Here is a 24,085-nt window from a genome sequence, read left to right as displayed (position 1 = left end):
TGGATAAATCGCGATTGCGTAATATCGCGAGCGAAGCGTTTGCGCGAGTAGAGAATTGCGTAAAGGCAAATATGCGATAGACTACCCGAACGTCCCGTATTGTATGATTGTCTCCGTTCTCCGCCCCCTTCTCTAACCATCCCTGTCCGCCTCTCGCCGCCACCGCCGCGCGCCGCCGCCGCCGCCGCCGCCGTCGCGTTTCGCAGGAAATGCCTGTCTTGCATTTCCCGGCATTGTAACCACCCCGTCGGCTTCGGAGTATTGCCAGCCTCCACGTTTGAATTGCATTACCTATTATTGCTTATTGTTCGCACGTTACGTGCCTCTCGTCTCCTGCGTGTCCGGATTTTCCCTCTTCGGTCCACCCCTGATATTCCTTCCTGCTTAGTTGTAGCTTGCTTTTGCCTTCTTTCTTTAATATCTTTTTACTCGTTATCGTAAATATTATAATACTAGTTTCACGTTTCTTTTTAATAAGAATTAACTCTTGTCTTTATAAACAAATTAAATTAAATTAAATTAATACCCTACTACGATATATAACGCCGCGTCAGTAAAAAAACTTACATCACTTAGAGGAGCTTGATGCATTTCACTTGCATTTGTGAATGTTTGCGGATGCTGAAGAAAGGAATGCCGGATTCGAGCTCGTACGCGCAACGATGTATCCCCATGCTCGCCGACTTGTATATGCTAAAAACGTATGAAATCAGATTCGACCGACTGGCCCGGAGCGATTGCCGCGTGATCCCCTGGCGCAACTTACCGAGATTTTATTCATTTTTACATATGACCGAGCAGACGATAAGGAAACACCCGTGATATTTCACGTTTTTACATGCGGCCGCGTTTGCCTTGAGGTGTTGGCCGGTCGCGCACGCCCTCCGTATAGAAATGTTATACGCCCTGGCCCGTGCCCTGATATGCGAAATAAGTAGCCGCCAGGCATCGGAAAGGCCGCGGCCTCGTTAACTCGACGTCGTAATCCGGAACTGCGTCGGTGAAGAGGGCTATTTTCGTCTTCGCGATCTCTTTAAAAGCTTCAATATTACATCTAAAATTACATCATTCCTAGCTGACGTTTGACACCAAAAATCATCGGAAGCGTCTTACCTTGTATTTTTTATAGAAGCATCAACATTTAGGATGCGGATGTTTTTACGCTCCTGTACTTTAGTAATTTACAATATGTAACTATTCTCTAATGCTAATGGAAACAGGAATATATCCGCACATACGTATATCACGTGTTGGGACATGTCTCTATTCTTAAAAATCGTGCGCCTACGATTAAGTGCAAGATAGCTCATGCATAACTTCTGAGCATTCCTCTATTTTTAAATTGTGCCGCAACTTTGACTGGTAATCGTAAGAACTTTTGACGATCGCTCGACGTTGGGAGAGATCGTATACATGTTACGGATCTGCGAGTGCGGGCACGTGTGCAGCCCGGTTTATGTACGCCCATGTGACAATATGGCGTTGCGGGTGGTTTGAGTGGCTATTGAGATGCTCGGTTCCCGAGCGCGGTGCCCTTACAAAAGAGCAGTACTTACCAGATATTGGAGGCAATGAGGCGGGCTACTTTTAACAAGACTACCCCGGGCACCACTCTCCACTTCACCGATCCCCATGCTCGATACCAAACTGCCGTGCGCCCGATGCGCCCCGTTGTTGTGGAATCCTATAAAATTACGAGCGCCACGACGAACCCATTGATCCCGATTCGCTAACGAGCCACAAGTTGGGGATTACATAAGAGGATCCGCGGATCGTCTTTTCTACGGATGGATCTTATCAGTTATGCTTCACAATGTTCGTTTCTCAAAGAGCGCGGTGTGGCAGGGTAGCTTCACTTAAATTTGACTTTCGTGAACGCGACGTGAATTCTTTCAACGATTCATCGAATTATGATAACTAATGAATATATCGAATCATCGAAGTGCAGATAAATTACGTATTGTTAAATAAAGTCTAAAATAATATCACGGATAATTCTTTAGAAAGAAATAAGTAATCGTTCTATTGTTGTGTAATATTTATTACTCGCTCTCGATTCTCTTTTCCGTAAAGGACGATTTCGGATTCGACGAATCAGGCCGTCCTTTGTTTTGATAATCTCGAGCAAATTCAGAGTTCGCGGAAGTTGGGTGTCCGTACGAGAACAAAATTTGCAAAACAAAGCGTCGATTTGTAGAAATTTATCGGGCGCGTCACGCAATTAGGCAAATAAGCAGTCTAACTGAGAATAGCGCCGGTATACGAAACGGATGGAAGGGTGTAACGACAAACAATCTCTCTTTCTCTATTATCACTCTCGTCCGCGCGCAGAAAGCAACAACATTTCATTTCATTTGTTCAGCCCCTGAGCCCCGCTGCTTTTCGGCCCGACATCACTCGACGTCAAACGTACCGCACTACCCCAGTTCGATCCACCCTCTAATTTGCTCCTATGAACGCATCCCTCTTTTGATCTCGCTTTCTATCACTAGCAACACCGTGATTTCTGCTAATCGCCGATGCAAAAGCGGAAATATTTCTCGTCGCCACTTATCGAACGCTTCATGAAATTACACTTTAGTCCTTCGTCTACTTTATCTTTTATCATATTACTTAATAGTCGATATGTCCGATATCATATGGACTGAAGGGTCAAAAAGAAATTACGATTAAATGCTTATTTAATAATTTAGATTAATTAAAATTAGAAAGAAATTATCCACAGAAAAGGAAAAGTTAATAAATGCTAACATAAAATGTACACTTTCGAGAAAACGGTCATTATCAATTAAATTAATAAACAAACAGGTAAAGCCGTGTGTTCAATGGAAGGCAACACGGTATTTTGCTGATGGATAATTGCTATATTATCGACGAGCGTATCGCAGAGATCCGACAAATACATTCAAGTTCAAAGATGCACGCGATCGCCCAGCCGTTTTCTTGTCGAGGCCGTGATCGACAGGCGGCTGCAATAAAAGGGCCAGACATCGATAATTATCCGTTTTTACGAGCTTGTGCAGCTCTCGTGCCGCTCTATCCTCTTTCCACCTCCTTCTCTCATTTACTTTCCCTTCTTCGATTATCTTTCCCTCTCACTTGCGATCGTCTACGTGCACGAACGTCGACCTCGGCGACGCCGTACGCCGGCGGAGATAAAGATTTCAATTCCTGGAATGAAAATTGCCGATCAATTTAACAATTGACCTGAAATTCCGCGATAATAAAGCGCAATCATACGGCCCACATGGAAACCGTCGGAGACGGATCGGTGTGTTTTTAGTTTACCGTGATGCATTACGTCGCCCGCAAGCCTGCAGAATTACTCATGCTCTGAGATCGGATTCTCTAACGGGTGGATCGAGTCAAAGGTTCCTCCAGAAAACACGAGAAAATCTGCAGATAAGCTCTATTCTATGTTTGTAGTACATGTACCTTTATATTTGTAACGATAAAAGAATATATATGTACCTACACAATGGCGCAATGTATGCAAGTACAATAGTACGATATATAGTTTTATATCTACATTTTAAATCCATAATTTTAATTGTCTTTTCATCTACATGATATTTTACTCTGTGGCTACGCTAAACAGCAACTTTTTATTTTGTCTGATCATATAAATGCTGTAATTTCTCAATATTAAAAATTCTGCTTTTTTTAAAATCACTGCATTAAATGATATCTCTCGCTTTCACGGTCACCCAGTACCTGAGGTTTCCGGACCGATGAGTAAGATCGCGTGTGTGGAAAGGGCCGAGTAATTAAGTCTTCCCGATGTTGACTCTCGATGGCTGCAGGAAAGACGGGCAAAGGCGGCCTTTATTCCTTCGTCGTGTCATTATTTGCGCATTGATGCACTGTTACGACCAGACACGCATCCGCATCTCATTTCAAGCGCGCTTTTGTGAATATTCACGAGACCATTTTGCCTCGTTCCTTAGATTACTGATCCTACCATATTATGGAAATAGTCGTCGAAATAAAAGGGGCTAGCACGAGTCCTTCATTTGGCTATCAAGTGCTGAGTCGTGCAATTGCACTCGATACATCAAATAACATGACGATTTAATTTTATATCGCTATGTCGAAATGTAAAATTCAATGAGTTAATTATTCACATATTTTGTGAGATAATTATTTTCTCTGTATTTATTACTTTATTCATTGCCGTTTCAAGATATGTTGCTTTCTTTTTTCTTTTTCTGTGCATTTTGTTTAAAGTTTCGTTTTAAACATTGCTATGTCAAGCAAGTAAGGCTAAGGTGTCTGTATGATTTAATAAAATAAGATAAAGTAATAATATATATTTCTATCATCGAGATAAAGTATTTTAAGCCCATGTCTTAAATCGCGTTCAATAGCGCGACGTATGAATGAAGAATTAGAATCTTGCGTCACATATTAGCCGCGGGTACGATTAACGAAGGAAGGGAACATAATCCTCCATTTTGATTCCTAAAGGGCCCAAAGAGCAGCGGGCCGATGACGAATTCAGCATCTGGTCCCAACATTTACGGTCTATAATGCGCTTCTTGCGCCGAATGACCGGCACAAACGCGAAACATCAAACGTCACGGAGAAAGAAGGAACGGATGAAGTTAAAGGGAGCGAAAGGGAACGACGTAGAGAAAGAGAATGGTGGGGGAGGGGGGGGGTGAAATCAAGTAGGAGAGGGAGTTATAAGAGGACTAAGAAGAACGGAGAGATGAGAGGGGGAGAGAGAGAGAAAGAAAAGGAGATATAACGCGCGGTAAAAGAAAGTCGACGGAACGTTTTCAGCGGCACGTCGGCGCTTTGTGAGCGCACACAATCGTGAAGATCATGCACCCTTTTTTTCGTGCCCGTGGAAGAAAAACTTAAATTGATGCGAGTGGCTCGCGAGAGCGAGACGTATATGCCGCTTCCTCGCCGACAATCGCAGAACTGGAAGGACACGCGGGGAGGAGAGACGCTAATTAGTCACACAGATTCTCGCTGAATTTCTCTCGCGTCGAAATGTATCGATAACGCGTATTGCGTGTCGCGTGGTATTCACTTGACCGTTCATAGGTTTGAGAAATTTGCTAGAAAAATGTTCAATCTCTACGAAGAAAATTCAAAACTCACTAGGAAAATTTAATGAATTGCTTTGTATAGCATTTACTACATGTAGGTACACAGTTTTTTCTTCTTTACTATATTTATTATTATAAATATTTCTTTACTGCGTGAACATACTCTTTCTTAATCATTATTGTAATTAAGGAACATAGGTATATCTCTATGTGACAGATTCCTCCGACTAGAGCATATTACATGCACATTAAAGTGCAAAGTCTGCAGCAGCATTAAACCCGCGATTTCGCGTAAAGTATCTCGCGTCTAAGAGCAACTACGTTGCACTTTTTCGCAAGAGGCGCGACGCGCTCTTCTCTTCGAATGCCGCATATGGCGGATATACCAGCTCTTCATTCGTTCCCGTCTAATTCAATAAGCCACTGAGCCGCGCCGCCAACGGTCCAGATGCAGCTGTGCCGATGACTCCGAGAGTGCTTTTTGCCTCATTAAGACTATCGTACGAGGAATAATAGATTTTCACAGAACTTCGCGAGGAGAAACCGGAACCCCTCATGATTTATCGCCGCCGCAATTTGACATTCTTTTTCGCTTGATTATTTCCCGCGTATTTCGTGAAGATGTCCATTGTTCCTGATTGTTAATATCAGTGGAAACATCCAAAATGCAATGTAAAAAAGATATCAATTTTAAACGCTTATAAAATCCGTAATATTATTAATACGCTGTGATATTATTTAATAAAGGCAGATGTCTTCGTTCGAGGGAGGATACACGACACGTTCATAAAATTGCGTCGGTACGACCGGCCGACCGACTGGTTAACGATACTCCCATCCATTCTGCTCTCGAAATACAACGAGTCTGACAGGGCCGCCTGCCACGTTGTTTACACGTTGTCATGTATCCCAGACGTGGCTGCTATCGACAGCCTCACTGGCTGGCACGCATTCTCGAAATGAGTTATTTCGCCCGCCGCGTCGACAGAGAAAGAGAGAGAGGACGAGAGCCGGGGAAAAAAAGTATCGGTGTATGACGCGTACCCCCGTCGAAGGAAAATATTGTCGCTGACACCGCGAAACCACCTCCGCTCCGGCCCCTGGTCACCCCCGTCCCTCGCCCCTCCCCCACCCCCTTACAGGGAGAGGGCGAAGCGAGGGTTGAAATGTCGGCGTTATTACGGCGGCTGAAACGACTACGAATCGTATAGCCGACGCTGACTGGATAATGTATCGCGCGAATTGCCACTCCGAAATGGATTCCCGCTTGCATTGTAGGCGCACTGAGCGCACATAATAATTGTACGGCGACGCGTGCGTTCGTGTGTGCGTACGCACACGCACGCGCGCGCGCATGGAAAGCGGCACGTGTTGTGTCGCGGGTGTCATTTGTACGAGATGCAGATAAGGTAATTATATTTTAAAACGTTGATTCTCACCCGGGGACGCGTTTATCGGCGTCATCTTGCGTGCATTAGCGCTCGAAGATTTAACAACGGTTCATCAAATTGCGAATCTGCGAAAATAACTCTCCCTAAGTCGAACTCTTGAAGACTTTTTTCTCGCACCGAAACTGTTTACGGATAGCGAGTATATAATCCTTCTTGGAAATTTGGATCTTTCGTGGGCGGAATATGAGACGCCTAATAAATTCCGGGCACGAATTGCCCTCGCGATGAAGGGAGCTAATTAAAAATTAACCGAGGGAAATTCCGCGAATGTTCACCCAAAATAATATCGAACGCCGGGGGCCATTATATCCCGGACCACTCTTCTCCATCTCATTCTCAACCGCGTATTTTTCTTCGAGCGCGTTCTTTTTTTTCCTATTTTTTTTCCACGGATTCGGAGAACGATTTTTGCCAGACGCGCGCTGGCCGCGAAAAGGCGCGCTCTTGTTCGCGTTCATTACCTATGTTTTTCCGTCTTACGCGCCTCGTTAAACACGCGATGCCGCCCAATACCCGGAGTTCCCGGGTTTTGCTTCGGCGGCCGGGCCTGGATTTTCATATTTCACTTCAATCCCCACTTCAGCCGCTCAACACACGTCCACGAGAAAGGTCGAACACTCGGACACTTGTGCGGAATTCATACAGCAAGTACACGACCGGACGGAGGGAATTTACATCTGCTGGTAGACCGGTGGATGGCTCTCGCGCGGCGAAATTATTTAGTAGTAATTACTACCGGCCGTCTAATGACGCCGGCGCGGCGTCTAGCGTATCGCGATTTGGAAAATATTTTCAAAGGTACCGCGCGACGCTATTACGAGCGAAAAAGGGAGCGGTTGAATTTTTCTGAGGAGAGAGTGACGCTTAATTAATTTTTCTCGTGTTCCGCGGAGACATCGCCTGAAATATAAGCATCGTGAGCATTGCGATTAAAATTGATTAATATTCTTTTCATCACTTAGAGAAAAGAAGTCGCTAAAGGTGGCTGCGAGTGATGAATCGGCGCGAAGTCGCGATTAGTAGGAGAACGTCTGATCTGAATACATAAAATTGGACCGCACGATTTATTTTTCTCTATTTTACGTATTATTTCCCATTTTGTAGTGCAAACGAATTTTGTAGTGCGCATTAACGTGGCATAATGCTAATACAAGAAATGATAGCTCATATCGTTGATGAAGAGTTTCATTTCCTGCTAACGTCATCATTAATCATCATACCATTTGAATTCCGCATCTAAACGCATGTTATCTATTAATAACCAGCTCTAATTAATTGCTTAAGCCTGACCGTTGGTCGATGCAATTCTCTCGCGTCCTCACAATTAAAATGCAATAATTATTTTCATGCGGGGCCGCGCGGTATCGCGCGTAGCGTTGCGGACGGCCGTCAACAGCTCGATAGGCGCGAATCGGACGCGATTATCGCTGGCCAGCTCGCTTTCGCGATGATCATCGGGGCGGAGGGGGGTCAGGGGGCTGGGGGGAGGGGGGGGGAGGACACGCAGAGTACCGCGGGATGCACTCGCGCGAGGCCAGCATCATATGCACTAACATATACATGAACGATCGCGCGGACCACCGTTGACGATCCGTCAGCGGCGCCATAACGTATAAGCGAAGCGATGATAACATCAGCGGCACTTATAATGCAAATTAGCTGGTGACACTCGACTCGGTAACAGAGTAATGTAATGCGCGAATAAATGGCAACAACTGGCTCGGCGCATCGCGCTGTCAAATGCGCCCTGAACTCTCATAAAGCACCGTTGGCCGCGCGGTTTGTCAGCGTAGGCGTGAGTTGTAGGTGTGCTTCTGATGGAAATATTGACTATTACGCGCGACCGGGAATGTGTATCATTGAATTGCCCCCCGCCATAAATATACCGAAATTCTGCCGGGCGCATTTCATACTTTTGATTTATCCCCGGCGTGCGAGCGCGCGGGCCACGCGTTTGCACGTGAGCGTGCCGTGACACAACACGCTCCGATGCAACGTGAGTCCCGCTTGTCGCTCGAGATCCTTAAAACGCCCACGATCCTGTCGATGACAGCTTCCGCGACGGAAAATTCGTGTATTCCGATAGACACGCAGCTGTGAAAAGTATTGGACACGTAGAACTTTCAGCGCATTTCGAGAAGGGCTCGAGGACTCTGAAATATTCTCTACATACCATTATTACATTATTGCACGTTGGGAAATTATGGATAATTATAAAGCTATCATATTTTTGCATCAATAAATATGCATAATATTCCCTCGTCTTTCTTTCACGCTTACCTCCTTCGAATACTTTTCATGATTCTAACAATAAGATCACGCATCGTGAATCGAGCTCATAAATGCAAATGTAATTGCGCAAGTACAGGCTTGCTGGCGCAGCGAAACGCATTGATTTGCTTCAAGAGGAAGCGAAATATCATTTTTCATAATTGCACCTTCTTCAGATCAGTCCGGACAAATTTTGCTTAAAAAGTCATTACATTTTCATGTAAGGGTATCGTGCAGGAATTTCCTCGGCTGACTCACTGTGGATAATTCCACGTAACATCGTTCGTAAATGTTTCGCGTGAAGAATATTATACCCTTCTTCGGAACGATGTATTCCACATCAAATGAAGATCTTTGATTACCGTGCCATTGTAATATTCTTCTCCCCCTCGACTTGCCGAGATCGACAAAGTACACGAAAAAGGTGGAGTTTGTCGTTCAATCATTTGTTGTTCGCATGAGAGAGGAGAATAACGTAAGACATCCAAAACTGACGGGCGATACCCTTTTCGATGAATTAGTGAGGCATCTATAGCACCGGCTGCGGCGTTATTAATAGAGCGACATGTGTTGCAGGTTGCTTGCGCCGTATCGATACCCACGTCCAATTGTGCATAAATTATTGGTACGCTGTGCCTGACAATCGCGCGGATATTGATGCGATTATCAATAATTTCCTGCAGGGGCTGGCACATTGTCATGCGTTCGTGCGTGGCTTTTGCCGGTGCATGGCTAATGTCAGTAGTTATTTCGAATAAGATCAAATAAGATACTGCTCCCCCGTTATTTCCTCTGATTATTAGGTTATCGCGTTTCGTTCGATTGTTTTTTAAAAATTATTTAAGCGTGTACGTTTCTTTTTTTATAATCTCACGAATTATTATTATTAGTAATATTCTTTTACTAATTTATAGATACATTTTTTTATTCAGGATCGGCGTACCGGCGCCGTAAAGTGGATTGATACATTACCGTCGTTTGTTAACTCGCTAACTACAACAATGAACGCGTCGTGATGCATGTACTAACGACACAAAATAATTCGTGTTGTAACGTTTTCGCAGAAAACGTATGCCGCAATTTGCCAAATCGTTGTTTGTCGCATGTAATAAGAGGACGCCTGATTTCAAGTGCGCGATAATCGTGCTCATAAATAAAAAAAAATAAAAAAACAGAGCGAACTCCCAGTGTTCGAAACACGCGGTACGTGCCTCTGGGGGAAAAAAAAATACGAGCTTCTTCCCGCGCGGCATTCATGCTAGCGCGATTGAATTAATCGGGTAATTGAGTTAAGTACTCAAAAATTCGCCGGCGATTCGCGCATAACGCTCGTGAAATGCGCATGAAATAATTTCGATGTGCATTTCAAAATGCGGCGCATCTGCTCTATAATTAATACCGCTAACGGGTTATGTAGTCTCCAACGACAAATTTTTGAAATCATAAAAACATGCTTTAACATATTGCAATTGCAATCGGGGAATACATTGCCGCGTTACGCCGGTGCGCAATGGTGGAAGGGCGACGGGCAGAAATGAGGACGGATGCATTGGTGTCGCGAACGTTAATAATGACGTTTCGAGCGGTATTTATAGCGAGTATTTATAGCGGACTCTGCCAATGATATTATCGGCAACGTTGGGCCGACAAAAAATATTCGGTGGCTTCCCGCCGCGAGAATATCAACCCTGGAAATTATTTTTGCGCCGTTCATTCGATATCACGCAACAAAGGAAATTTACATTTTATTTTTTGGATATTAGTTTAACGTAAAAAAGTTTCCCCGTGAATCCGTAAAAGCAGCACCGTCCGGCAAAACGTAACGGTATTAAATTCGCCCATTTTACGCGAAGCGATTCTATCGCCTGGATTGCTCCCGCATACCGCAGTTTAGTTTTATTCAACGTTAAACAGAGCGGTGACGCCGAAAACACCAAGCGCGCGCAGCTGTTCCGTAATTAATACAGTCGACGGTTCATGTAATAATCGACGACAAAGTTTCGAGCCCATAAGGACGCCATGCTTTAACGCCGTGCGACAGGAGTGCGCGGGTACATCGCGTCGCATTGGCGGCAGCGGCAGCAGCAGCAGCAGCAGCAGCAGCAGCAGCAGCAGCAGCGGCGGCGGGAAAAGGGCGACAACAATGAAGAGGAGAAGAGTGGCGAAGAGCGGCGACGATGGCTCGCGATGGGGCGAGCGCAGCGTGTGTTGGTGGCGACGGTGGCCGGTGTGGTCTGCGACGATGTGGTGGTGGTGGTGGTGGCGGTGGTGTGATGGTGGTGGTGAAATTTATACCGGATGCCAGCCACCTAATAACGTTATTGCGTTGTATAAACTGCGAGAGCGCGGCGAGCACGCTACAGCACATTAAAGCCGCCGTCGGCACCATAGAAACGCGCGAGTATAAATAATACACCCGCGGTCTCTCATTTCCGATGCCGTATTTAGTTTATTAGCGCGACCTGGAATTTTTCGTGCCGCGTCGCGCCGCGCCGCGCCGCGCCGCTAGTACTAACCCGCCGAATTACAGGATACAGTTTAGTGCGAATCGAGCCGGGGTCATAGCTCCATCCGCCCCCTCGCCTATCCCCTCCTCGAATGTGCATGCGGAAGTCGGCAGCTTTACGACGGTGTCAAAAATTGCCGTGACCCTAAGTACGGCAGTCGTTCAGACTCGTTCTCAATGACGTCGGACCGGGTCCGATCCGCCACTTTGCTTTTCGCTAACTCTTCCAACGTCGTTTTCACAAAATTATATAATATTGGTAAATGTTAGAAAAAGAAACTCTTAATTCCTATGCAATTTTAACCGCAACTGGGTCTTAGAAAATGTTTCAGAAAGTGTAAAGAGAGTAACGCCTTCAGAAAAAAAGAGTAAAACGACAATCTTAGGAGCGACACTACTGGCGCTGCGTTCCGAAGAAATACGTCCACACAGATTACGAGTTGGGATAAATCAATGTCGAGTGGTACCTTAACCTGGCTCAAACGAACGCGGAGCCTTCATTGGTTGACTTAAGAAAACTAGCAACCCTTCGCGAACGTTTCGAGTGGCTCGTCTCGATCTCGTCTGTTTACACAAGATCGCGTACACCAGATGCAACGTCGTTAGGAAACGTTCCTGAAATTACGCGGTGTTTGTTTAACCCGTTACTGTGCCTAGTATTGCGCTTCATCGTGATGGAACAGATTCTTGTTGAAATTATATGGAAAGTAGTTGAGAGAAAAAAAAAGAAGAGATAAACAGAAAGTATGATTATACGTAAATGGCAATAAGATACTTTAACATGTGTTAAAATTTTGCATTGTGACACAATTATATTTTGTTAGGCAGAATATATAAATATAAGCCGAAAAGATTACTTTTTTAAGGAAATACTAAATTGTTGCTATCTCCTCTGTGTATCATAACTGTAAAGTATTGCTTAAATAAATAAGTTTAATTTATGGACGCGTATACAAGTCGCGTTATTTCTCCGCGCAACGTATATCCACCGCGGAATATAAACCTATCTCCCCTTATAAAAAGCTTGTCAACGAGTCTAAACAGATGTAAGATAGCCCGGTGTCTCGAGAAAACTTCCGTTGCGGTTACGGAAAAATCCTTGTGACATACGGGAACATCTGTATCGTGGAGACTTGGATTGTGTATACGTATAGGGTGATCACCCTACTACGGAGAGAGCGGGAGAGACTCGTCCCGGTGGCCTCCGAGTCATCCAGGACCTTCGATTTCCCAGACTTGGCGCCAGCACGCCTCGCGTCTGTTTGTGGCCGTGTGGAGTGCCTGCCGCGAGGCTTTTCCTGCCTAAATCCGTTCAGGAGTGCCTGACCTGCAGACCTCGAACGGCTCCCGTTCGACCCCTCGAAGATATCCCGAAGCCGGGACGAGAGCACTCAAAGGGCAGTCGATCCATCGACGCCGTCGAACCTACCGTTCGACCTGCAAGTCAGACGGTCTGCCTGCCTCCCACCGTGTTTTCTTTCGAGGAAGTGGCCCCGGGCAAGGAGATTTATTTACTTGGACGATACCTCCTGCCTGTTTTACGATCGACTCGCATGACAAGTCTCTCGCGCTGCTCCGATCGCTCGAGTGCTACCATCTGACATTTATAACGGCGCGTCGCGTCGTGTCGTCTTTGTATAAAGTTCTGTTCTACGAGACTAAAAGGATGGCTGAGTCTCAGGACGGCCCGGCTTTTAAAATAGACAGAAGTTCTGTAATGACATATACCTATACTTGTTATCTTGATAATCAGTCAGTTTCCTGTGATTGATCTTTAAAATAACTCTCTTTTAGGAACTAATATATATGTCGGTAAGAAGCTAATGTATAAAGAATATAAAACGATATATGAAGAAATTTCTTGAAATTTTAATTCCATCGAATTAACTCTCGCCGCTGTATTCAAATATCTCCGAGAGGTAAAGTTATCGGTTTATTCCAGAGGAAGGGCATGCAATGCGCGGACAATGCGACGGCTCGTCGGCCGAAGAGGTACAATAGCAGTCAATAATGCGTGTGATTTGTGCAATAAGCGCCTATTGCACGCGCAGCCGGCGCCGCGCAATTCGATGCTACGAAATCGTTCCGCCTCGGAACATCGCCGACGCACGTGTGTGCCCAGCTACGCGATATCCGGTGTAGCGTGCACCGCCGATGTTATGTGCATTTGCGCTTGTCATTACGCGCGTCGCACAGCTCGATATACATATCAAGGCGCATCGTCATTTTCGTTGATACCGCTTAACGATATGCCGATTACAGCCTCGGCCTAATATCGCCATCGTAAACATAGCTTGCGAAGAGCGTTGACGCAAATCGAAAACAATATAATGACGGGATATGTGCAGAATTGCTACTGGAGGTATCTCGTTACGCGCGAGAGATAAATAAATTTAAGATTTAGATTTAGCCGTAGATTTATTCGAGTGCATCGAAATAGTGTTAACATATTTCGTATTATGTTAATTAAAAGATCGAAGGCGATTTGGCTTTTTATGAGAAAAATATAAAAAATATTATATTACGACTATAAACTTATTTGTCAAGTTTATCGATATTATTCATTATTCTATTCGTTTCATATCTATTCCTGTCTCGATATGCACATCTAAAACGGTTGATGACCCTTCCAAATGTCAAAGGTATAAAAAGGCCAAGCGGAACGTTACGACGAATATCCACCGTAATGCAAATGTCATCCTATACATCTTCGAAACGGTTGCCAATCGACGTTATAGCGCCCGATAATAAAATCCCTTTCGACCGTACAAACGGACTCGCGCCAAATTCCACCTCGAAAATCCCGTTCGCATTCGTGCGCGCTGTGGATCGATCGTAAAGATCGATGGATGGTGCCCGATGTGTCCGAGGTAGGTACGCGCTCCGAAACCGAAACGAAGGATCAGTGGTCCATGCGGGACAGCGGATAACGCGCATGGGACCAGGGAGGACGAGGACAGGAAGAGAGGAGGAAGGGAGGGAATGATGATGATGCAGTCGATGGGTGGACGATGCTCACGCACGCGGTGCATCCGGGGGATCGCCACGCGGGGGATCGACGCGCTCCGCTGTGTGCGAGTCCGGGGGACAGGAGCTTGGCGGTTGTGTCGCGCCGCTGCGCCATGCCATATCGATGCACTGCTCGTGCTCGACGCACCGAGCCGCGTCACGCCGCGCCGCGCCGCGCCGTGCCGGTTCGACCGCCGGTAGGCGAGATAGCGACGCGGGATAGGATACATATAATTACCGGAGGGGGGATCGTGCTCCATTTCACACATCGCACACCGTGTGATCGCGTCACACGGCCGACGCCTCGCAGCTCCACGTATGCGGCCGCCCTGCATTCTGCATGCACTCCGCGCGCCTTCTCTCTCTCTCTCTCTCTCTCTCTCTCTCTCTCTCTCTCTCTCTCTCTCTCTCTCTCTCTCTCTCTCTCTCTCTCTCTCTCTCTCTCTCTCTCTCTCTCTCTCTCTCTCTCTCTCTCTCTCTCTCTCTCTCTCTCTCTCTCTCTCTCTCTCTCTCTCTCTCTCTCTCTCTCTCTCTCTCTCTCTCTCTCCTCTCTCTCTCTCTCTCTCTCTCCTCTCTCTCTCTCTCTCCCTCTCTCTCTCTCTCTCTCTCTCTCTTTCTCTGTCTCTTCGTCTCTCCATGTTCGTATGTTCATATGTCGGATGGATCGATTCGGATTTCACGCTACACCGCGATCGAATGGCCGTGCGCCGCGGTTCCTTTCTCATCAAAGATCGAAGAGACTAGGGGATGATCATTCGCGTCGTAATGCGCGCGTATATATTTTGTGCATTTTCCATCGCGAGTATCGTATGCGTGGACGCGGTTAGTTATCTATCGTAGCGTGCATTTCGTTCCACGAACGTAAAATACGTATACAATTACGCATTACGTACACAATAAAGTATCTATATACCTATATATATATATATGCATTTGTGTAAAATGTATTATTTTGTAGATTCATGATGTCAACGTGTACAGATTGAAATTAACAGGAATTCTGTTTGGAACACGCAAGTGCACGCGCATAAAATTATAAGGACATTGGCGAAAGAATAAGAAAGTTTGTAAGAAAGAAAGAAAGAAAGACCCCATAGTTTTTATAAATATCTTATTAAGCACATTTGTCACGGTAGATGACGCGGTGAAAAGTGACGTAAACCGCTCGTCTTCTCGCATGTGAATTGCAAAGTTGCACGCTCGATCGCAAGTTAATTCAACGGTACCGTATTACGTGGAAGGACGAAGGGGTGGTTTCGACACATTGACGGCGATGCAATAGAGTGGCAACAAACAGCGGACACCAGATACTCGACGGTCCCGCACCCGCACGCGCACCCACCAATTCAACCCACCCACACAACGCACACGTACGCACCAACCCGCGCTTGTCTCCACGCGTGTGTATATCTGCACGAAGCAATTGAACGGCGAATGATTCAATTTGTCAGACCAATGAGTTTGTCAGGTGCCACTCCATGCCGCGCCGTACGGCGCGCGAGAGCTCGAATTGGATTTGATTTAACGTTGCGCGTATTGCCGCGCATTACACACTAGAAATATCGCAAATTTCTCGCACGGCATCCAATTACTTGTTCCCCGAATACAATGCGGAAAAGCCGCGCGCCGGTACGTTTGCGCGCGCGCGCGCACACACATACATTATCGTACGCGTGTGTGTATGCCGTTTGGCTGATTGTGAATATGCTGAAGCCTCGCGCGAGCGCGTAGTGAGTTCGGGCTGCGTTCGGCCGCGTGAAATTCCGGATTTCGACATAATGGAGATCGCTGTATCTGCGTGCCAGCTGTGTGCGCGCGGATCTATCCGGTTCTCGAAAAACATTTTCGCGCCGTGGTGACTTTGCTCGTATACTTTTACATTTCGAACGACACGTGGTGATGAAAAAAAAAAAAACGAATGGTTCATTTGTTGCAGATGACGTTTGCGCAACAAGCCATTTTGAGCGTCGGATATTGCGATACTTACATCAGTCTCGCGACTTGCAGATTCAACAAAGAAAGGTAAGAACTATTTTAAACTGCTTTATAAATAAATAATATTTAAATAACCTATTTGTATGTGACAATTTAAGTAATTTTCCGGATTTTTGGATTTTTTAATAAAATTATTTTCACAATTAAAGGGATTACTATTATCAATTTGTCATCGGTTAAACGGCGAGGAAACTGTTCTTTTAAATAATTCTTGCTTCACTCTTGTCCGACTTCTTTTTCTTTTGTCTCCGTAGCGAACGACGTACTATCCGGTTGTCCTGACTTAATTAAATGGTTTAAGTTCCGACGAAAATCCGAGGCCGATATCCGACGGCGAAGCCACGGGAAAAAATATTTCAGTCGGATTAAGTACGTAAGCTTTAGAAAAAGGTTACGGAGGAGAGGCTGCCGGCTGCCGTGGGAATAAATTCTAATGTGGCGGCATTATAATTGCGCGGTTTACGTTCGTTGCCGGCCAAGGGCTGCACCGGAGCCAAATTAGCGACGATCATTATTTATGTCTCGCGAGGAAAAGGGGTTAAAATGGCCACTCGTTGCCGCCGTGCTTCTATAACGCGGAAGACAAAGGGTAGTTAGCCTCGTCCGGGATGGGGATCCTCGAATATCCGGGAAATTACTTATCCCACCGAAATGACTGTCGAATTAAGACCATTGATAGGGACGCATTTGCCTGTCGCTTCGATATCTGCGTACTGGAAGGCGCTATTATTTAAAGAGCAAATAACTACATTTTTCTATGACAGAGTCCCTGATGAGTCTATAATTAAAATATTGATTCGTTGGCTTCAAATCAGCTCGAAAAAGAAGAATGTGATAAAGTTAAGGTAGAGAGATCCTACACACGTTAGTATACAGCGCTAAATGATTCTATACGTTATAGGCGAGCCGTTATGCGCTCCCCTTGTAATTTCCCCGCGATTAAGTAATTACGCATGAACTCAAAGTCCGTCGGAAGGTACGACGGATCCGCCGTCGGAGTTTATCGCGCCGATAAGACGACCGACGTGCGGAGAGTACGCACGTTCCTTATACTTTTTTTTTCTCTTTTCGTTCTTTTCTCTCTTTTTCATAAATGACACGAGCAGCGTAATTTATAATACACCGTGATAGCGCATCTCGTCTGGACTTTATAACTTTATGGTGCAAGACAAACAGTGAGAGCGACTGATAAGTAGCTATCTGCCGTGTTAAACATGTTATCCTAACCCGTTACCGACATGTCTACGCCGAAGTGCAGATAAGCAACAAGTGTGCAGTTCGCGTCGAGCCGTTTGGGAAAAGATATTGTGTACTCGCTTCTCGTTAATTATCTCTCGCCTCTTTCACGCTGCTTTTTTTCCTCTCTCCTCTCATTTTCGTTCGCCGGTCGGTCGCCGGCACCGGCGTTAACGCCGGTGCCTACCAATAACGGACGATATTCCTCTCATCGAACGAGTTTTCACATCGCCTTCGTCGTTTAATTCCTCTCCACAGCGAACGATAGAATTTGCGTGAATAAATCACGAATAAATTGCGGTGATTGTGTGACGACCGGAAAAATATAGCACGAAAAGATTCAATGTTTTAATGTGAGAATATTTTAAAACAAACACACAAATTTTTTTGTTATAAATTAAAATCATTTTCTTTCTGATTAAAAGAGATTAAGAGGGAAATTTGTAACTAGTCGTACTTTTATTATAATTTTAATATCTCGATTATAAAGGACGGTTGAAATTCTTACATAATAGTAATCTCATATAAGCGAGACTTTACAATTATCCGTAAGCTGAGTAATTTCCGAAAGTCTGCTAGTATCTTCTCTTACGAAACGATAAATTTAGATCCTGACATTTAATTATGCGACACGAAGCTAAGGGTGGTTTCTTGGACTACGAGATGACTCTTGTTTCGTTTATTTTAATGGTAATGGACACTACTTACGCTACAGTCGCTACAGCGTATTTGCTGAATTATCGAGGACTTGGAATGATTACTCAGCAACTAAAAATTTTTGCATTTGCTTAAAATAAATATGAAAATCGTAATTTTATTATTGTTTTGGAAGAAAATATCTTTGTAATTTATATTACGCAATTATCACATCAGTGATTATGTTATATTACTCCATAATTATATGTATAGTTAATGCAATAATTCCTTATCGATTGTTTAATTATATATCTAATTTATTTTTATCTCGACTCTCGAGGCTAAGATAACAAATATTCTTTTCTCTCTGAGTATCAAATACCTACTCAATATTCCATCCATTTGCCCACACTTTCTGTTTTCTCTGGCTAGGGAGGATAGTACGACCTTATAATATCGATATAATTTCTCCGGAGGGTCCATATGACTTTCGACCACCGAAAGTTTGAGAACAAACCTACATGCAATTAAGCGTAACGGTTCTTCCACGTCTAATAATAAATTTGGCGGTGGTGCGGGTACCGGGCCGCTAATGCGTTAGAGCGTATAGATTGTTGTTAATGGGAGTTATAAGGACGCATTAGCCTGATAAATAGTAATGGGGTTTATTGGCGGAAAATCAGAAAATATGACGATAGTCGGGGTATTCTCCCCCCTTTTCCTTGCAGCGCACGGACACGCAGCGAGACGTTCCTTTTTCTTGGGGTCTGCCATCAGCCACCATAAGCGCGGATATATGGACCCCAAGTTTATTATATTTGCTGGCCACAAGGAGGCTTCATCGGCTATATCTATGAAATACTGCTTTAGACGGACTATTAGATTCTTTTTTCTTTCTCGCCCTCGTTCTATCGATGTATCACCATGTGCGAACATTGACTAACAAGCTCTTTGAACATCCTTTTTAATGTACATATAATCATTAGCATTATTTTTATATAAAAGTTAATTTGGCATATTAATGATTCGGATTATTGATTATACCTTAACAGTTTCTTGTTTTATCATTTTTATTGCGTTAGTAGTTCCATTTGTAACAAACTTATCCTTGTAGACAAGAGCAAGTTGCTATTCTATTTGATAAACAAACCAGAAGTTTCTTAGATTTGGATAAGTGAAGAGGTAGATATTCCTGGAAGAATATGCAGGTGGACCACTTGGAACTGACCATGCCGTAGACTAAATAGCATCATAGGTCGTGGTGTTTACGTATACAAACGCGGTCAATGGGTTTTTAGTTCCTAGCAAACGACACTCGACTACTGGATGTTTATTTCGAGGGCTTTAAGAACATAAATTTTTCTGAAGAACCTTGAAAGCGAGGAACCTTCTAACGTCGACTATTTTCTTCCATAAAGTTGTACTACTTCGTGCTAGTGAATTACCGCTTGTAAAGGAGATGAAATTTACTCCGTAACCACGAAAGAGAAAAAGAGACGGAATTCTTCTTCCAACATTAAAATAAATGGATTTCTGTACGCGTTTGGCGATCTTTATTTTTTTTGTCTCGAGCTTTATATTAGTATATCATATAGCATGCTTATCTTTAGTATCATAGGCAAACTCAATTCTCAAAATTATTTTAAATAACATATTAATATTGAAATATATCGATTAAGCATCATTACTTTTACTGTGTAATTATTGTTAATTTTGAACACATACATTATCAATCATTAATTTTAATAATACAAATAGACTTTAAAAAGGAAGTATTTTCTATGGAATAACCGTCGAAAGAAATATACATAGAATATACAGAAAGCTAAACGATGTGTGCTATTTTAGTAGCAGGGATTCATGTCTTCCAGATTTCTAGCTGTCTTGGGGACATATTTGGGGAATAGGTTCTTTTTTTCGTTATGGTCGTGTTTTAAGGATGAAGAAAAAAAACAGGGCGAAACGAATAGGAATCGGATGTGACCACGTTCTCTTCCTATATAGCGCCAAGTTTGTCCTTTCCGGTCTCCCCCTTTATATTCGGGAGCGATATGAGCAGCACGTGTGGCAATGCGGTCGTCGTACGTGGTGGCTCGTGGTAATGTATATGAGGCAACGCCGAGAGAGGAACGTTGGTGTACACGGGTGAGAATTACTCTGAAGTCGGTCCCCCGCCGAATTATACGATTCACCTGGTCCCTATTTTACGACGTTTATATTACATCGCGCTGCGGCGAATCTTGGCTGCCGGCGCGCTTCTTGCGGTTCGACTTTTCCTCGCCGCCCGCGTCTAATCTTATTTCACCGCGGATACTGCGGAACCGTGAATTCCGAAATTTCTCTTGTAAACTTTCGTCGAGTAAAAAAAAAACCCCCGAGACAAAACGTCTCGACGCATTGGCGCAATTGTCAATTGTCAAAAAGCTGTAATTATACTGGCGTTTCATAAGTAAAAAATTACATAAGGTAGTAAGTGATATTCGTAAATATATGGTGGTTTACAAATATTAACACGTTGCAACGTATTATCGTACAAATTTATAATGGACTGAAATTATCCTCTACAGGATATTTATAAGAACTATTATAAATATTCTCTCGTCAGAGAGATCTAAAGCTTAAATACACGATTCCGTCTGGAACAAGGCCGAAGCATAAATCTATCAACGAGGAAAGAGTTACTCGTAAAAAACGAAAACAAAAAGGAAAGGAAGATCGCTAACATCATCAGGGAGTCGTTGCGTTATCGCGGCGTATTTAGTCTTGCCCACAACCTCTCCTCTGCTTCTCTACCCCTTGCCCAATCTCTCCGCCGTTAATACCGCGCGGGTATCCTTCGATAAACAACGGAGCAGCAGGTTGTTCAGATTTTATTTGTCGAAGCCGCCAGCGCCCTTCTTCATACCCGCGCTTATCGTCCTCGGACGTTCCTCCCCGGCGCTTTCTCTCTTTCCCTCCTAGGAAGCTGGGAAAAATTCGTAAACGGGTAAATATTAAAGGCTCGGCTCCCCTCGCTGCGTCGTTGGGCGTACCGATAACGGGGGTCCCGCTTTCGGAGCTTCACGATACTATCTTTATTTCTCGAGATCGTAAAATTTTACAGTCGCCGGGCAGGGATTTTTATCGTCGCGACGGTCCGTCGCTTCTTTCGCTTTCACCGCGCCTGTATCTTCACTGGTAGGTATTCATACGCGGGGGATGAAACGTAAAATTTACGAAACTGTCGGCAATTAAAAGAATATTGATCGATAGGATGTGCGTTTGCGTAACTGATGTTAGTTACGCGCAAATCAGCAAAATCGACCACGCACTTTAGTCTATATCTTATCTGTATGAACTTCTTGCGGACATCATTAGAACGATTGTTATTATCATTTGTCAGAACAAAGGAGAGCGAATAGGTGAATAGATAGAACAACGCGCTGCGCAGGTGGCCTCCGACGGCGAGGGTTACACTCGGTCCCGTTGCCCCGTTATACCGCGCTCGTCCATTAGCCCGCGTCCACGAAAATTATCTGTGACACAAAGACGATAGGTAGGCGCGCGCAAACAAGTTAGTCGTCTCCTGATTTCGCGGAGTGGCAGCCTCATAATTGTTACGACGTAACCTCCAGATAATCGCGTCTAAAGTTTCAGGACGTTTCGTACAGTTAGTTGGCGGTTTGGTTGGGAGCCGGGCATTTAGCCCGTATTGTCGTGTATACGCCGAGCGTGGATGTACACGCTCGGAGTCCTCTTTGCCTACAGGCTCGTTCAAACGGAACGTACGTGTTCCTTCGCTCTGTCGGGGCACGGGATTGTACTCCTCCCGCCCGCGCCGCGCCGGCTCGAGCGTCCGTAATCCGTTCATGGACCAACTGCTGGCTCCGGTAGACACGTACAATGCTTGCCACTTGAACTTCCACGGATGCTGCGTATCCACGTTGTTAATGCCGCATAATTTCTATTACTTTTCACTTTGGCTCGTTAATCGCTTATATGTCCACGGTATCACGACAAGGAACATGTGAAATAATTAATTCTTTTTCGATATCATACCTTAATCTTTTCGACGCTTTCTCTTCTAGCTTATTATTATCTTTTGTAAAAATTGCATTGGTCAGATCGACTCTTTATTTTAGATCTTTAATCTTTTTAGTACGCATGAATCACCAAACGGTTTCGTAATTCTCATTTTTTTGGATTTGAAATGTGGATGGATCGAGATCTATAGAACGACAGATATAAAAACGAAAGCCAGAGAGAAAGAGAGAAAGGGATTGTGAGAAAGATAGAGAATATGCAGGAAGCTGCGGTTAATGCGTGTGCGAGCGACCACACGAATTAACGCTTGTTTCCAAAAGCCCTAACGTGCCTGCGACAATTCTTGAGTGCTGTCTACTGCAGAGGCGAAAAGGGGGGAAGGAGAGAGATCGAGAGAGACAGAGATAAACAGAGAGAGAGAGAGAGCACAGTGCCCTCCTCCGACCAGCAACCTTCCACCTCCGCCGCAACCAACCCCTTTCTCTGACCCCGGGGATGCGGAGCAACCACGTTAAACGTTGGTAATGTTAACGTAAATAGATTATAACACTCTGTTAAACAGGCAGGCAGGCGGGCGGGCCTCGGCTCGTGCGAATTACTCACGGATCGCGTGACACGTTCCCCTGTCCTGCCAACCGCCGCTTTTGGCTATCATCCTACGTGGTGCACGCGTCGACGACGCTGTCCTCCCACCGTTCTCCACCCGACTTGACTGTGTCTACCTACCTACCAACCGATGCGGACGCGACGCGACCCGCGCTGTACCTCGGCGCCGAAAGCAAGCGTGACCATCCTTGCGTTCGTATGAAATGAAATCGCCGAAATTTCCTTGCTCGTTTTTCGCGGGACCGCGGGAATCAGCTTGCGGAATGAAAGTTGCTGCTGACGGAACGATTTGGAGTACGGAACGTTGTCTCCGGTCTGTTCTGTCAAAAGCCATGCTAACCACTGATTTCATTACTTTGACTTTCAAATGCTCAGCCTCATGTTTATAAATTATAAATGCCTCATTTTTTTGCCAAAGAAATCAACTAAAATCAGTCTTGAAACGCGATGCGATTTAATGGATCTTGACATTCGTCAATTTGATAAATTTATTTATTATTTTGATATTTATAGGAATTATCCTAAATTATAGTAATTATTATAATAAAAACTTGTATGTAACTTATATAAAAATTTTGAATTAATAATATATGAACAATTGACATCGGTGAATACGAATCTGAGCATGTAAAATCTATGGTCAATGATTAGCTTTAATCGATTTTAATTCAAAAATTTCGACTTTTATTGAACATCGAAATATATATTCGCATTATGGAAGATGTACTGAGATAAAGTATAATTTTCTGAAAAAAAAAATTAGAGAGAATAGCTGCGTGCTGCGTCTTTATTTCGAGTACTAACGATAAGTTTCATCTCGCGTAAATTATTGAAATACTCATAATATAATTTTATAAATCCATTATGTCCATATTGTCTCAACATTGAAATGGCAAAATCACTCACCGGCCGATGCGCAACAGCGGAGTTGTAAAACTGCCGTCGATCTGTAACACAGAAATATTTTTACATTAAAGCAGTGTGTTCACAAGATAATCAATATTTCAAGTAAATAATTATATCGCGCCTCTCAAATTTTTAAAACGTTATTTTAATAGATATTTGATCTTGAAATGCTAAGTAAAAAACAATCGTGGCCGCATATTTCCGCATTAACTCGCGTTCGCATAATTAATCCGCGAAAAATTGTTCAAGTGTAATATTATGACCGTGCAACAAGACGCGACGTTCACGACACAATATCTCTTTTCGCATACGTCTCCGAGATCGAACTCCGAAATTGCGAAATTGCGGAGTTAAATTTAACAAGTAATGAGTATCACACGTAATGG

The 24,085-nt window shown here is 44.2% G+C and overlaps 1 protein-coding gene across 1 annotated transcript in view; it reads left to right on the top strand.

Moving 5' to 3' along the window:
- LOC139780307 (uncharacterized) overlaps window positions 1-16,319 on the top strand; it is a 258,523-nt gene extending 242,204 nt beyond the window's left edge. The window contains exon 8 of the mRNA XM_071718941.1: window positions 16,234-16,319. The gene's annotated coding sequence lies outside the window, so the exon portion shown is untranslated. The remainder of the gene's footprint in view (window positions 1-16,233) is intronic.
- The last annotated feature ends 7,766 nt before the right edge of the window (window positions 16,320-24,085 follow it).

This window comes from Temnothorax nylanderi, unplaced genomic scaffold (assembly GCF_030848795.1).
Source record: "Temnothorax nylanderi isolate EJ_2023f unplaced genomic scaffold, tnyl_v1.0 TNYL_tig0007_pilon, whole genome shotgun sequence".
Taxonomy (NCBI): domain Eukaryota; kingdom Metazoa; phylum Arthropoda; class Insecta; order Hymenoptera; family Formicidae; genus Temnothorax; species Temnothorax nylanderi.
The sequence above is the reverse complement of the archived record's forward strand: the minus strand, read 5'-3'. Positions and strand labels throughout refer to the sequence as shown.